Consider the following 14,763-nt stretch of genomic DNA (forward strand, 5'->3'; position numbering starts at 1 on the left):
AAGTTATCGCATTGTAGTTGAGACGTCTTTTTGTTCAGCTTGTTACACCCTGAAGAGCCAAACTACACGGCGAAAGCGCTAAGTGTTATTTATTAGATGTGGATCATGTGTACTTAGCCATCATTGGATATATATATATATACATATATATATTATTTAGTTGGGTTTACATGTTTGTATATATATATATATATATATATATATATATGTGTGTGTGTGTGTGTGTGTGTGTGTGTGTGAAGCACTGAAAATTTCACTTTATCTGGATACCCACTTCCGCCCCTACCCAGGGTTGAACTCACGACCTGCGGAACAAAATTTCATAGCAGCGTGTAACGAACGCTCTAGACCGCTCGACCATCTAGGCAAGTTTCGATGACGATGGAATTTTCGCCACGTTGTCACACGCTACACGGTGATGGAGAATGGAAATGGAATACACTTATTTAACGTACATTTTAAGAGGATCATACATGATACACATTGCATTCGAAGTATTTTATATATAAAGCACAGAGATAGCAATGAACTCTTAAATGAACATAACTGCCTCACAACGTGGCGAGAATTCCATATCTTATATCGTTAAGTACATTTTTCTAAACAAGACATCACGATATACTTTAAATTTGAAAATTTAAGGTGGAGGACTGCGCTTCAGCCTTAAATCCGCCACTGGATATTGTCTTAAGTTAGGTTTTCTCCAAGGGTTAATGTCAAAAGTTTTGAAACTTGGACCAAAAAGAAATGTCTTGTCGCAAGAAATGTGCATATGATATATGATAGCCCTATCTCTTGCCATTCAAAATTTAGACAGACATTTTTATTTAAAAAAGTTATTGAATGAGAAGGTATGATCAAACTGCAGAATGGACTTGATAGAGTTCCGTGCTAACATTACTTATATTGCGAAAAGAAAAATAGATACATTCCTAAATCAGAATATAATATGTGACAAAAAGACTTAAAATTGTGAATTTATTGGATTATACTAGTTAATTAATATGGAAATAGTTGATATCTTGTCATCTTAGTAACGCTACATCTTCCATCATTCACCCTGCATTATTTTCATTTTCAAGCATTTCGTCAAAATAAAGATTATTATGAATCCCAATTTAGTAAGAAATTGAATGTATTTTTTATATTCTTGTGACACATTATCATGGTTCTTTCTCAAATTATTTCAAATCTTTAATTCAGCTCATGAAGCAAACATCCGTGCGAATTTTCGTAGGTACTCGATATTAAACACGAGTGTCTGAGAAAAGTAAAGGATGGGGCATATACTTCTGTGCGTTCCGTGCGATGTGTGTTAGACAAAGAACACCCTCATTTATGTTGTTTTTGAGAAAAATAAATAGACCGATCGCTTCAAAAATTTAGAACCCCTGCGTTACTACATGGATCTGTTTACCATGGTCACGATGGTCCATGGTGTTTATAGAGGTCCGTGCTAACATTACCTGTACTTGTATTTCAATGTATTAGAAGGAGCATGTCGCCGGTGGTGAATTAGTGTAAAATTATTGACAAGCAATAAGATAACACCAAAAATGGTGCTTAAATTGTTCGATTATGAAAACTTTAAATTGTGTACATGTGTGTGTGTGGGGGGGGGGGGGGTGTGGGGGGGGGGGGGGGCAGTAGTCTCCCTTCTTCATTCGCTCAAACGTTTCCGACTTCAATTTCATAAATTATGCAGTGGGTAGGTCGCTACAAGGACACATTTCTAACTTCCACGCTTTCATATTACCCCCCTTCCGATTCCACCTGCATGTACAATATTAAAGGATTTAAAATCTCAGCTTCAAATGCGACCAATCTAATTAAAATCAGATCCTGTGATACGCTCACAATCGCTATAATACTTACATAGAGTATACGGTGCGGATCTAATAAGTCTGATTTTAATTAGATTGCAAATGCTACTATTTCATGATAAAAACAAGACTAATACTAATGTTAACAGAAATGAATTAACGATTTGAATTTCAGCTGATTCTATTCATATACGCTATCGATTATCAAAATTTTTAATTTCTATATGACATCATTTTTAAATTTAGAAGTATCAAATAATGAGAGAGAGAGAGAGAGAGAGAGAGAGAGAGAGAGAGAGAGAGAGAGAACATCGGTAGTTATTGATTATATCTTGAATGTAAGCAGATACGGGAAGGCTACAACGTTCAGTATAAATAATGATAAGTACAATCCATCCCTTTTCATTCTGATATATTTTTTTATTTGCCAATTTATTTTCTTTACATTTTAAATATTTCGACTGGTCCGGGTTAGGACTAATGAATGAGCCCCCCCCCCCCCCTTCAAATCGGTGCTACGTGCTTAGCTATCTATCTCCCCCTCCGTCAAAAAATAAAATAAACACAAGCTACATGCATATTACAATTGCACTGGATTAACTGGATAATTCTTCGATTTAACTATCATAATATGTTTATGCTGACGGAATTCCATCTTCGCTAGCCAAGATTATTCTTCTACGAAGTTACAAGTTGACCCAATACCCATGACTAACGGATATAAGATGAATTTTACCCCTGTTTATGTTATAACTAACCAAAACCTAGTACGTTTGTTTTACAACTTTCATTCAGAAGACACCCAACTTTGTGAGTCACTGAATAAACGAGAAAACGTCTGCATTTTATTTCACTCGTTGTCAACTGTATATTTTGTGATATATCAAGACTACATATAAACATGTATAGAGCAGATCTTAATCACCTATTCCTAATTTACAATGGAAACGATACGTTTTTATAAAAAAAACAAAAAAAAACACTGCTTATGGTACACATTTCTCAGTGGAGGATGTAAGGGGGCGAAACAGGTGTTGTAGAGTGAACCTTCCCCCACAATGAGCCTTCCCCCGGAAGCCTGGCTCTAGAGTGAGCCTTTCTCCGGAAGCCTGGCTCTAGAGTGAGCCTTCCCCCGGAAGCCTGGCTCTAGAGTGAGCCTTCCCCCGGAAGCCTGGCTCTAGAGCGAGCCTTCACTCTGGGGAAAGGCTCATTCTAGAGTAGGAGAACACCCAGTAGTCCAGTCATTCTAACCGGGATTTATCATTTATCTTCACACATGAAATAAATAAAAGAAACATAATTGCTATAATCATCGGGAACGATGTTAACATTCACAAACTACTTTATTCAGACTAAAATTTTAAATGAATATTTTTTATGAGGCGTAAAGCCTTATTTTGGAAGAAAAATCGATGAAAATGAGAAGAGTTAATATGAAACTCGTGAACATTGATTCTGGCACAAAATGACATACTATTTATATGAGACAGTTAAAGAAGTGATAATTAATTCATAAAAATCACTTAACAGTTTGAGATTTTAAAATCATGAGTATATCAGTGACTGATTGAAGGGGACGCAGCCCCCCATCCCCCCGCCCTAAAATTTACAAAATTAATGTAAATCATAGTCTTTTGTTTAGAAAATTGTAAACGATAAAATAAGCAATAATTCCACTCCCGGAGAAATAAATGACAGAATGTTTTGATTTATTTAATTACTTTTATTGGGAGAACTTGCACCCCCCCCCCTCCAAAAAAAACCTTAAAATTTGCGTCATTTTATTAATTTCACTTTCATCCTAAATGACAGAAAATGGTAAAATATTAGGAGGCATATTTCAAACCCTATAAAATCTGTAAAATCCATTCAGGAGTTCAAGGCGTCCCAAAGACCCCCGGCCTCATAAACTTGCGCCCGCCCCTCCCTGCCTAACTGCAATTACTGGATCCGCCCCTGTGTATAATGCCGTAATCGTATTTGCTTTGTTCGTTTGTTTGTCAGTCCGCAAAATGTTTAACTTTGGCCATAACATTTGAATGGTAAATGACAGTATTTTCATATTTAATATGTGTATTCTTTGTGACAAAACCTTTAGATGGTACCAAACATTTTGACATTGTGACCTTGATGATTTACCTACTTTTCGTGACCTTGGAAAAAAACTTGCTTAGGGTGTTGGGATTTGCTTACGAGTTGGAAAATTCACGCCACATGTTTAGTGATAAATTGAATCGGGTACATGGATACAAATTAGTCGGGACGAGGGTATTGTTTTTCTTTTTTCTTTTTCTTTTACCATTCCTCATTTCTTTCTCTACAAATATCTATAAGTTTCTTTGAGAAATCTACAGTTCGGATAGAAAAACCATTAACGCCACATTTCCTATCAGAAAATTTGCACAAAATATACAGATCTTGTCGAAGTAAAAAGTAGGTGTTGTTGAGCGAAGACCGCGACTTGATCATTCATGATTAAGACTTGTAGATTTAGACACCAAATTTTCCTTTTTAAAAAAAATATTGTGTTGGGATTAGTGTAGTCACGGCGACATTTTTGATGCTCTCTTTTGCAACGCATTGTTACAGCTGAGCAAGTCAATAATCATAGTGACATACAGGAAATCATATAAATGCGAATTCAAAAACACCCGATCCATCGGATCTAAATGTCATTGTGATAAAGAAATAATAGCAATACAAAGACAATGATTACTCATAGTGTTTTCTGTAAATCAAAGAATGTCTGTATATATAAGCGGAATGTATAAACTGGGTGGTTTGCCGTGGGAAATTTGTTAATAAAAAATAATACAATCTAAGTTGACTAAACAATGTGAGGTACAAGTAGTAAAAATATGTTCTGAGATTTAAGTATGCAGTACAAGGTAGTAAAACGTGACTCATCTTCTACACAATCTATTAAAAGTGATTGATTGTATATTGTTTAAGGTCCCTCTCGAGAATATTTCACTCATATGGAGACATCACCATTGCCGGTGAAGGGCTGCAAAATTTAGGCCTATATACTCGGCGCTTATGGTCTTTGAGCAGGGAGGGATCTTTATCATGCCACACCTGCTGTGACACGGGGCTTCATTTTTTTTCGGTCTCATCCGAAGGGCCGCTCCATGTATTCCCCCACGGAAACACAATCTAAAGAACACAATGTACATATCCTGTCTTCTAATTATTATCCTTTGTATCGCCCCGTTTCTATTCTAATTGGAAGTATACCACACCTTCATAGTGCAATTAAAGATCTTAGATATTTTGGAATGCTCGTGGAAAATTAATTTTCGGTTCTAAAATGTGTTTTAATATCTATATAAACATAACTTAATAGTTGATTTACTTTTACATGTACTAGCCACTATTTCTTATAGTTATGAAGCAACTTGATCTGAAATCACAAGTGTCACACAATAGTAACCTATTATATATTTTCTTTAGAATTTAAAGATTCAGATAATGACTTCATTTGTGATGTCCAGTTAGATTTATTATACCGATTCACTCATGTTTAGTAACGTTGTTCATTGATAGTACGTGTAGTTTATACAGTGTCAGCGTTAAGGATTTTTCCATCCGAATTCGCCATTCATGTAGTGCAGGTAAAGGAATGAATCTGTGATAATGACGAAGTTCGCGATTCTGAACCATCTCAATGTTGTGGTAGTTTCGGAGACCCCATACTACACTACAATAGTTCAAAAAGAGCTACACAAATTAAGGAAAGTTTCGAAAGTTGAAATTCTTAGGTCTTTGTAAGAACGAATTTTCGAGACAATGGAGTAATTTCTGACGGCACTCGTCCTGTTCACACTTATGCTCCCCTTTTCTCTTAGTTGCACAATATATTGACTATCACCAAGATATGTATTGCAAATTCAAGTGTTCTATAACTACCTGAAAATTAAAAAGTCGATGTAATTCACTTGTGAGGGACAAATGCCCAACGCCTGATTTACTAAATCAGCTGGAAATTAATCTCATGTATGTACAATCAAAAGCTAAATTCAAGGCCGTTCGTGTCATGGCCGCACCAAACCTAAGATGCGATTACTCTCTCACCAAACGCTCGATATTTCGAAGTGAAAATCACGGGTCTTTCGAATATGCCCTTTAAAAACGGAGATCCCGTGTTGCGACAGACGTTGACACGTTAAAAATCATTACAAGTGGTATTTCACCTACAACTACAAACATTACATAAACGTTTGAAGGAATATTGATTAATAAGAGATACGTTTTTGTTGTTCTTATGTTTTTGCGACATTTAACGCTAAACATGATCAACTAATGGCATAAACTGATTTCCATACTTTTTTGTTTTGTTGTTAGCAAGGGCTTACATATTAATATAGTTTTTGTTTTGGAGAGAAGTTAAACTCCAATATTTTATATTTTTCAAATTGTAGTTCTTTGATTATATGAATTGGATGCTTCGGAACCGATCTCTGTAAGAATCAGACATAATATGGATAGTATACATAGAATATCGTATAACGTTGAACTTTTATACAAAGTCAATCTTTTTTCGTATGAAAATGCAATTAGTGGTCAAAAATTAGCACATGCCTGAAAAAAACTAGCGTTTTAGAGGATAACATTGACTTAACAGTATATATATATATATATATATATATATATAGATATATATATATGCAACTATGTACTACAAAGAGCGTCTACATAACTTCAATTATCTCCCTTGTAAACTTTTCTGCGTTTATGGGAGACATGCCGTAACAAAGTTTATGCTATGAAAATTTGCTAATTTAAATTAGCAAATCGACGACTTTCCCCTCTCTCGATTTTTCTCCATTTTTTATGTGATCATTATAAGCATATTCCACTACAAGTTTCGCAAAAACCATTTCTGTTGCAATCAGTTTGAGGTAAAACAGTAGAATGACTAGACTACAGGGAAGTCTCACCCTAGAGCCAGACTTCCCGTGGGAAGACCCACTTTATCACTAGTTATAGAGTCGGACTTCCTCCCATAGCAGGGTTTCCTCTTCATTTATTCCTGGTAAACTACTATCACTTTATGGAAATTGTTTTGATACCAAGACTTTTTTCAGCAGGGCATTAAATGATTTTTCTTAAGGAAGTACTCTACATCGTCATAATGGCTGACTTCCTTTGAAAACATAGATGAAAATATAAATATCAGCAATATTTGTCTAATCATTTAAAGAATTCTCACCTAGATGAGTAGCTCAGTAGGTTAACAAGTCGACTGCAATAAGAGAGAGAGAGAGAGAGAGAGAGAGAGAGAGAGAGAGAGAGGGGGGGGTGTCTCACTATGGGGGGAAGTCTGGCTCTATAACACCCCCCCCCCCAATTTTCAAATTTAAGGTAAATCGTGATATTTTGTTTAGAAAAATGTATTAAACGATATAAAAGCAATAATTTCTTTTGGAGAAATAAATGACAAAATCTTTTGATTTCTTGAATTAGTTTATTTTTTCCCCAAAACCCTTAATATTTGCGTCATTTTATTAATTTCACCTTATACAATGTAAAAATGATACAAAATACTACAAATGACTACATATGAGACATTTCATAAGCCCTATAAAATATGTAAATTACGGGGGCTTCCCCGTAACCGCAATTCCTGGATCCACCCCTGTTTCTTTGAGCTGCTATTCATCAAAATGAAATTACTGTCAAGTGATTGTCGTTGTTCTGCTGCACATGCCATGAAACGAAATACCGACCGGTGGTAGGAATGACACGGGTGTTTGTATACAGGGTGTCGATAATTTGGGCGTTTCATAAAAAGGTGTGAACGTCTGCATACGGATATGCATTAAAACAACATTGTATCATTAAACAACAATTACAAGAATTGAATGATTTATAGCTAATTTCTGAACAATGAATGGGGTGTGGGCATGTTGGCCAAGCGAAAGTTTTTTTTTTAATTCTTTGTTTTATCACACGGAGGTACACGGTGGCATCGACGGAGGTACAGGTGACATCCACAGAGATGTGCGGTGGCATCCACGGAGATCCTCCGTGGACTTCAATGTCTAGGTCGCGCGGTAAAATAGGACTTCAAAGGTGCCGACAATTTTAAAGGTCCACCGTGTATTGGGCATTTTTTTTCCAAACGCGTTGCTTGAAACAAACATAAAACTCGTGTCGTGTACTCCACCGCCACGATCACGGGGATCGGGTCGCAGCGGTGAGAAGCGAGAACGCTACCCAGACACCCAAATAGTCAAAATTAATGTGTGTTTTTTTTAAATTCTGGTCAAAGCTCAAGGTCAACAGTTCTGGTAACAAAATAAATAACTTCTAATGAGGCATCTATAATTGAAACATCAAAGCCCTATCGCTCTTGTTTCCGAAGGTATTACCAAGAATAAGTTCTTGAACTGTATGTCAAAGTTCAGGGCAACCGTTTTTTGGTCAAGAGTCTTCTTATGTTCTTATTCGAATTCTTTCAAACGAACAAAAATTATTTACTACCTGATTCAAAATCATAACAACACTTTTGATGGGTAATTGTTCCAATACTTGCACATTTATTCATGATAAGTACATATATCACGCGATCTGTCTCACTGCCTTGAGGAATAATATCTGGAATATCTACGATGGCATATACAGTGAAACTTCTCTAAACCAGCCGGCTCAAGGACCGAAAAAAAAAACGGCCGGTTTAGAGGGATGGCCGGTATACCGATAATTTAGCAATTATAGACGTTTTATCTCAATATTCACAAAATAGGTACTGTTCACTTTGATCTTGTGATCTATGATCAAGTATCGGTGGAGATTAAATTAGTTCGCCTGTACCTAAAGGCAATTATGAATTACAAGAACTATTCTCGCTGAAATCATATAATTTTAAACTGAAAATCTATAACAGGATACAAAAAGAAAACACAGAGGCCTATTATTGGAATTCCGCTTGCCTTTAAAAACTTTGTTTACATTCATCGCTTATGTCATTAACAAGTTTGTGTTGACGTTTTTAAAAAGGACAATAGTAAATATGAAAATGTAATTTGAATATTTCTTTGGAAATTTAAGTCTATGGAAACCAAGAAAATTAATCTATCTTTTTAATAATTATCATTAACAATCATGGGTTTGTTCTTTATTAACTAACAGTATCAGGAGTAGTCATATCGGCACGCAAGTATCGTCATTATTACGATTTCAAGTCTGTTCAAGTCATGGGCCCCGGGATTATCGGTCTATTATAGAAAAAAGTATATAGTAAAATACAGGAAATTAAATAGGTTACACACTTTTTTAACTCGGCGGGACGACTGTCCAGAAAACTATTGTCATGACCCCGGTGTCGGTTTCACACTTTGATGAAAACACTTTAACACCACAAGAGCAATGTGTAGGTAGAGAGTCGGTGGGTAGGTGTACAACGTGTGAACAGCGCAAAGTCTTGAGCTTGGATGACTGAGAAACAGAACCTGCTAATCATGTTCTACATAACCGGTCTTCATGGTATGACACACATGAATTCCTTTACGAACTATAAATAGTAACCACGTGTTCGACGTAACAGGTCATATTTCTCAACCTGCAAAAATATGTTTCCAAAGATATATCTATATGTAAAATATCAAAGCCCTATCCGTATTGGTTCAAAAGATATATCCCAGATAAAAGTTTTTGAACAGTAGGTCAAAGTCCAAGGTCACAAGGTGAAAAGTCTTGGGTGTCGCAACAAAGTTTTCTTCATGTGGCATATGTATGTAAGGTGAAGATAACGAACAGTGATCAATCTCATAACTCGCACAAGCAATACAAAATAGATAGTTGAGCAAACACGGACCCCTGGACACACCAGAGGTGGGATCAGGTGCCTAGGAGGAGTAAGCATCCCCTGTTGACCGGTCACACCCGCCATGAGCCCTATATCCTGATCAGGTAAACGGAGTAATCCGCAGTCAAAATCAGTGTGCCAAGAACGGCTTAACAATCGGTATGAAACACGTCAGACAGCATTTGACCCAATGCGAGGTTGTATTGACGAACTAGATCGTTATAACGACCATCGAATTGCGAAATGCTGACTTCAATCGAGACTGTTGAAATCCCTGTACCATCAACTTGTTTGTCAGTAGCTTACCTCGATTTAAAAACTGACTATACCCAGAACAAGCTCTTGCATATCGAATCAGTTGAGATATATAAACACCATATGCAGGTGATAATGGAATATTGCTACATAAATGTGGGAAGTTGTCGATGGAGAAGCTGAAATCATCCCGTTTGTCATACAGTTGAGTTGTTAGTTTGCCGTTAATGTCTACTTTCAATAAAATATCTAAGTATGAAGCAGAAGTGGACGACTCTGTGGTGTCCTTTATTTCCAGCTCACAGGGATATATCAAATTGACATATGAATGAAAGCTATCATTGTTAATAGACAAAACGTCATCGATATATCTGAAAGTCGAATTGAAGGTCACAGCGAGAGATTTTTTCTTCTCACGTAGAAGTTTTTGAATAAATTCTGCTTCATATGAATATAAAAACAGGTCAGCTAACAAAGGAGCACAATTCGTGCCCATGGGAATTCCAACAGACTGTTGGAAGACCTGATCACCAAAGACCACGAAGATATTGTCAATGAGGAACTCTAGCATATTTTTTATTTCAACTTCAGAGTACTTGTGCGTGGAATCAGAGTGGTATTTAACAAAGTAAGTTTTTGAATGACCGATCACTAGATATGAATATTTCCGTTTTCCGTTTTTGTTGAAGAAGCAACTGTTGATGATGTCAAAAAGTCTAGTCTTTAATTTATCGTGAGGAATGGTCGTGTATAGTGTTGAAAAGTCATAGGTTTTAATGCTATTGATTTGGGAAAAATTCTGTGATTTCAAGTTTACCAAAAGTTCTTTAGAATTTTTTAGAATCCACATTTGATTAACACCACTTCTGGCATATGTAGTCGCACAGTAAGTTTGAAGTTTCTCCTTCACAGCTGTTAACATTTTCGTGAGGAGCAAAGATAGGGGCTTGGTAGAGCACTTACTGGATCCAGCAATGTATCTTTGTTTGTAAGGGTTTTTATGTAGTTTAGGAATCCAGTATAGGTACGGTAACTCATATTCATTCGACCCATTGACTGGAATATTAAATGTGTCTAAAACTGAAGCATCTTTTTGAAGAATTTCGACTTTTGAAAGGGCAGTTGGAGTATAAGTATGATTACCAAAAGTGGAATTAATGCCAAGTTCGTTTAAAATACAGTTGTAATAATGAGCCTTACAAACAAAGACAATGTTGTTACTAGCTTTGTCAGCTGGAACCAAAACATATTCCTCATGTAACCTATCTAATTCTTTTATCACGTCTGGTTTACTAAACACAGAAGGATAGATGGTACGTGCTTTTGTTTTCATGTGTCTAATGCGGGATTTTAATATCCCTCTTATGCTTTTAACCCATTCTGACAATGTATCAAGTTCTTCTTTTTCATATCTAGCCCATCGTCTGGCATAATCTTCGACTGGACTCATAATAGCGATGGAGTTTTGTCGCCAATTAAAAGACCGAGGTTCTTTGTACTTAGGACCTTTAAGAATAAGTGATTTGAGGTCCTCATTTTCAACTATATCAACATCACCAGTAATGACCATATGTGAAATATTACCCCCCCCTTTATTCAAAATATATTTCCGGTTAAATTCTTAAAAGTAGGTCAAAGTCCACAGTCAAGGTCACTACGTCAAAAGTCTTCATGAAATATCGATTGGTGAAATATCAAAACCTCACCCCCTTTGTTAAAAAAGTATAGCCCAGGTTAAAGTTTTTGAATAATGGGTCGCAGTCCAAGGTCACTTGGTCAAATTTTGTATCACAACAAAGTTTCCTTCATGATGTATCTATATTTTAAATAACTCCGTTTACCTGATCAGGATATGGGGCTCACGGCGGGTGTGACCGGTCAACAGGGGGTGCTTACTCCTCCTAGGCACCTGATCCCACCTCTGGTGTGTCCAGGGGTCCGTGTTTGCCCAACTATCTATTTTGTAATGCTTGTAGGAGTTGTGAGATTGATAGTACAGGTTAAAGTGTTTTCCTTAAAGTGTGATACCGACACCGGGGTATGACAACATCTCCGGACAGTCGTCCCGCCAAGTTAAAAAAAATTTGTAACCTATTTAATTTCCTGTATTTTACTATATACTTGTTTCTATCGTAGCCCTATACCCCCTTGACCCCTGATTTGAACAGACTTGAATTTGAACTGATGGAGATGCTTGCGTACCGATATAACTACTCCTGGTACTGTTTGAGAAGATATCTCCGTAAGATGTTTCCGTAATATACATGCATTCCCATATTAAACTGCCTTCATCCTCTATCGTGGCCTGGTAGATCACAATTTGAACTTTGAATCTGCACTACCTTTGAATGCTTGTATGACTGATTATTGCCCTTTTGTAGATGATAATTTTTTAAAACAAGTTTCCTATATATTCCTATGTAAAACTTTGTTCTCGTATTTTGACCATACCCTTCCCCTGGGTCCAAAATTTGAGCAAACTTCAATCTGAACTATCTGGAAATGATTGTGTTTTAATATGAGTAAAAAGAACCATGTTGATAATAATAAATAGACCCTTTTCATACACTATGTACGCTCGATGGCGTTTTACAATGCAAATATTCCTTACTACAGAATGTTATACACATAATACATAGAAAATAAATTAAACATTAAAATTCAATGATATAAAAGGCGTTACCACATGCAAGGTGAAGATAACGAACAGTGATCAATCTCATAACTCCCACAAGCAATACAAAATAGATAGTTGGGCAAACACGGACCCCTGGACACACCAGAGGTGGGATCAGGTGCCTAGGATGAGTAAGCATCCCCTATTGACCGGTCACACCCGCCGTGAGCCCCATATCCTGATCAGGTAAACGGAGTTATTCGCAGTCAAAATCAGTGTGCCAAGAACGGCTTAACAATCGGTATGAAACACGTCAGACAGCATTTGACCCAATGCGAGGTTGTATTGACGAACTAGATCGTTATAACGACCATAGAATTTGCGAAATGCTGACTTCAATCGAGACTGTTGAAATCCCTGTACCATCAACATGTAAACAGTCCGTAGCTGTACCTATCCTGATTGTACATATAAAACATGAAAACACAAGATATACAAAATACAAGATACCATAAATATACTAGATAAGAATAAACAGTGCATATTGAAATAATAATAATAATGAAATACACACACACGCACATATGGTGGTATATTTAGGACATGCAAATCTTTTTTTCCTTCGTATGTTGGAAAATTTTATGTTAATCGAACGAGATATTATCTCGTTCACACGACTTAGTAACTTGTTCACACGACATGATATCTCGTTCGAACGACTTATTATCTCGTTCGCACAACATAATATCTCGTCTCACGAGATAATATCTTGTTCACACGAGATAATGTCTCGTTCGAATGACTTGTTATCTCGTTCACACGACATAATCTCTCGTTTGCACGATATAATATCTCGTTCGCATGAGAAAATATCTCGTTTGCACGACATAATATCCCGTATGAATGACTTATTATGTTGTTCGCACGTGAAAAGTTTTAATATTTTTTTTTATTTTACACTTATTATATCATTGACTGACCAGAGTCTATGGTATTCAGAAGTTGACTTCAGTATTTAATATAGATGAGGAAAAAGTTGGAAATTTTAATCATGTGCCTCTAATAGTACTCTTTGTGTAAATGGAATAAACTAGTTATTTCTTCGAAAAACAAAAGGACCGTTGCAAAATAAAGGAAATCATTTAAATATTTATCAAAATACGTTCTTTGATTTGTTTGAGCGAAGGTAGTGGCGTCAAAGTAAGAAACAAATGTCCTGAGAGCGTAAATTTTGCAACTTGAATTATCCTTAAAATTATTCATTCTCTGCAAAATTGATGTGCATGAATTCACTTGCAATTTCGTGGTGAACATCATAATTGACCAATTTATTGGTTATAGTTTATGTTTCTTGTCAGATTATTTCACACAAATCAACATATTTTCTGTATTTCATTACATGTATTTTGAAAGCCAACAAAACAGGAATATACTCCTTGGTACATGCAAGTAATTTAGTATGAGTCTTGCTTGGGTTTTTGCACCCTCAGTCATGGTTAAACTTATTACCTTGTTTGAATAAGAAATTACCCCCCCCCCCCCCCCCGCAATGTAAAAGTCCCAAAGTTAGGTATTGAAGACTTTAAACCAATGATACATGATACCATAAAAAAGGCATTAGTATTTAATTCAAAACACAATCACAGAAAGTTGAATGTTGCTTAGCTGTTGAATGAACTAAAACCCTTAAAACCTCTTTATTATCATTTAAGTTTGAGTTTTCATGATCACATAGTGGAATTTCATATTAAAGAAATATACAATCCTGATTGGTATTTAAAAATGACTACACAAAATAAAAGTTTTAAAACATAAGGAAATTATATCGTTCCCACGAGATAAGAAGTCGTGGGAACGAGAAAATAAGTCGTGCAAACGAGATAATATTTCGTCTGAATGAGATAATACCTTGTGCGAAAGAGATAATAAGTCGTGCTAACGAGATATTATCTCGTGCGAACGAGATATTATGTCGTGCAAACGAGATAATATCTCGTGCGAATGAGATAATATTTTTGCTAATAGACACGATAGATAAACCAAAATTACACATATGTGGTAGTATTTGATTTTTAGTATGCTTTTATTTCAGCCACAAAATTCACCAAAATGAATTAATTTGAATACATGTGTATTACTTTTTCTGTTATACATGGACATAGAACTACATTTATAAACAAGAGGCCCACAGGCCTTGTCTGTCACCTGTCCAGAGTATTAGTTAAAAGTATCACTAGTCCCAAGGGGTATGAAATGTA

General features: G+C 36.0%; 1 protein-coding gene across 3 annotated transcripts in view; it reads left to right on the plus strand.

Annotated features, from left to right (window-relative positions):
* Nucleotides 1-14,763, plus strand: part of LOC125666234 (uncharacterized) — a 249,059-nt gene that overhangs the window by 31,803 nt on the left and 202,493 nt on the right. The window lies entirely within an intron of this gene.

The sequence above is a fragment of the Ostrea edulis genome, chromosome 10 (genome assembly GCF_947568905.1).
Source record: "Ostrea edulis chromosome 10, xbOstEdul1.1, whole genome shotgun sequence".
In the NCBI taxonomy this organism is placed as follows: domain Eukaryota; kingdom Metazoa; phylum Mollusca; class Bivalvia; order Ostreida; family Ostreidae; genus Ostrea; species Ostrea edulis.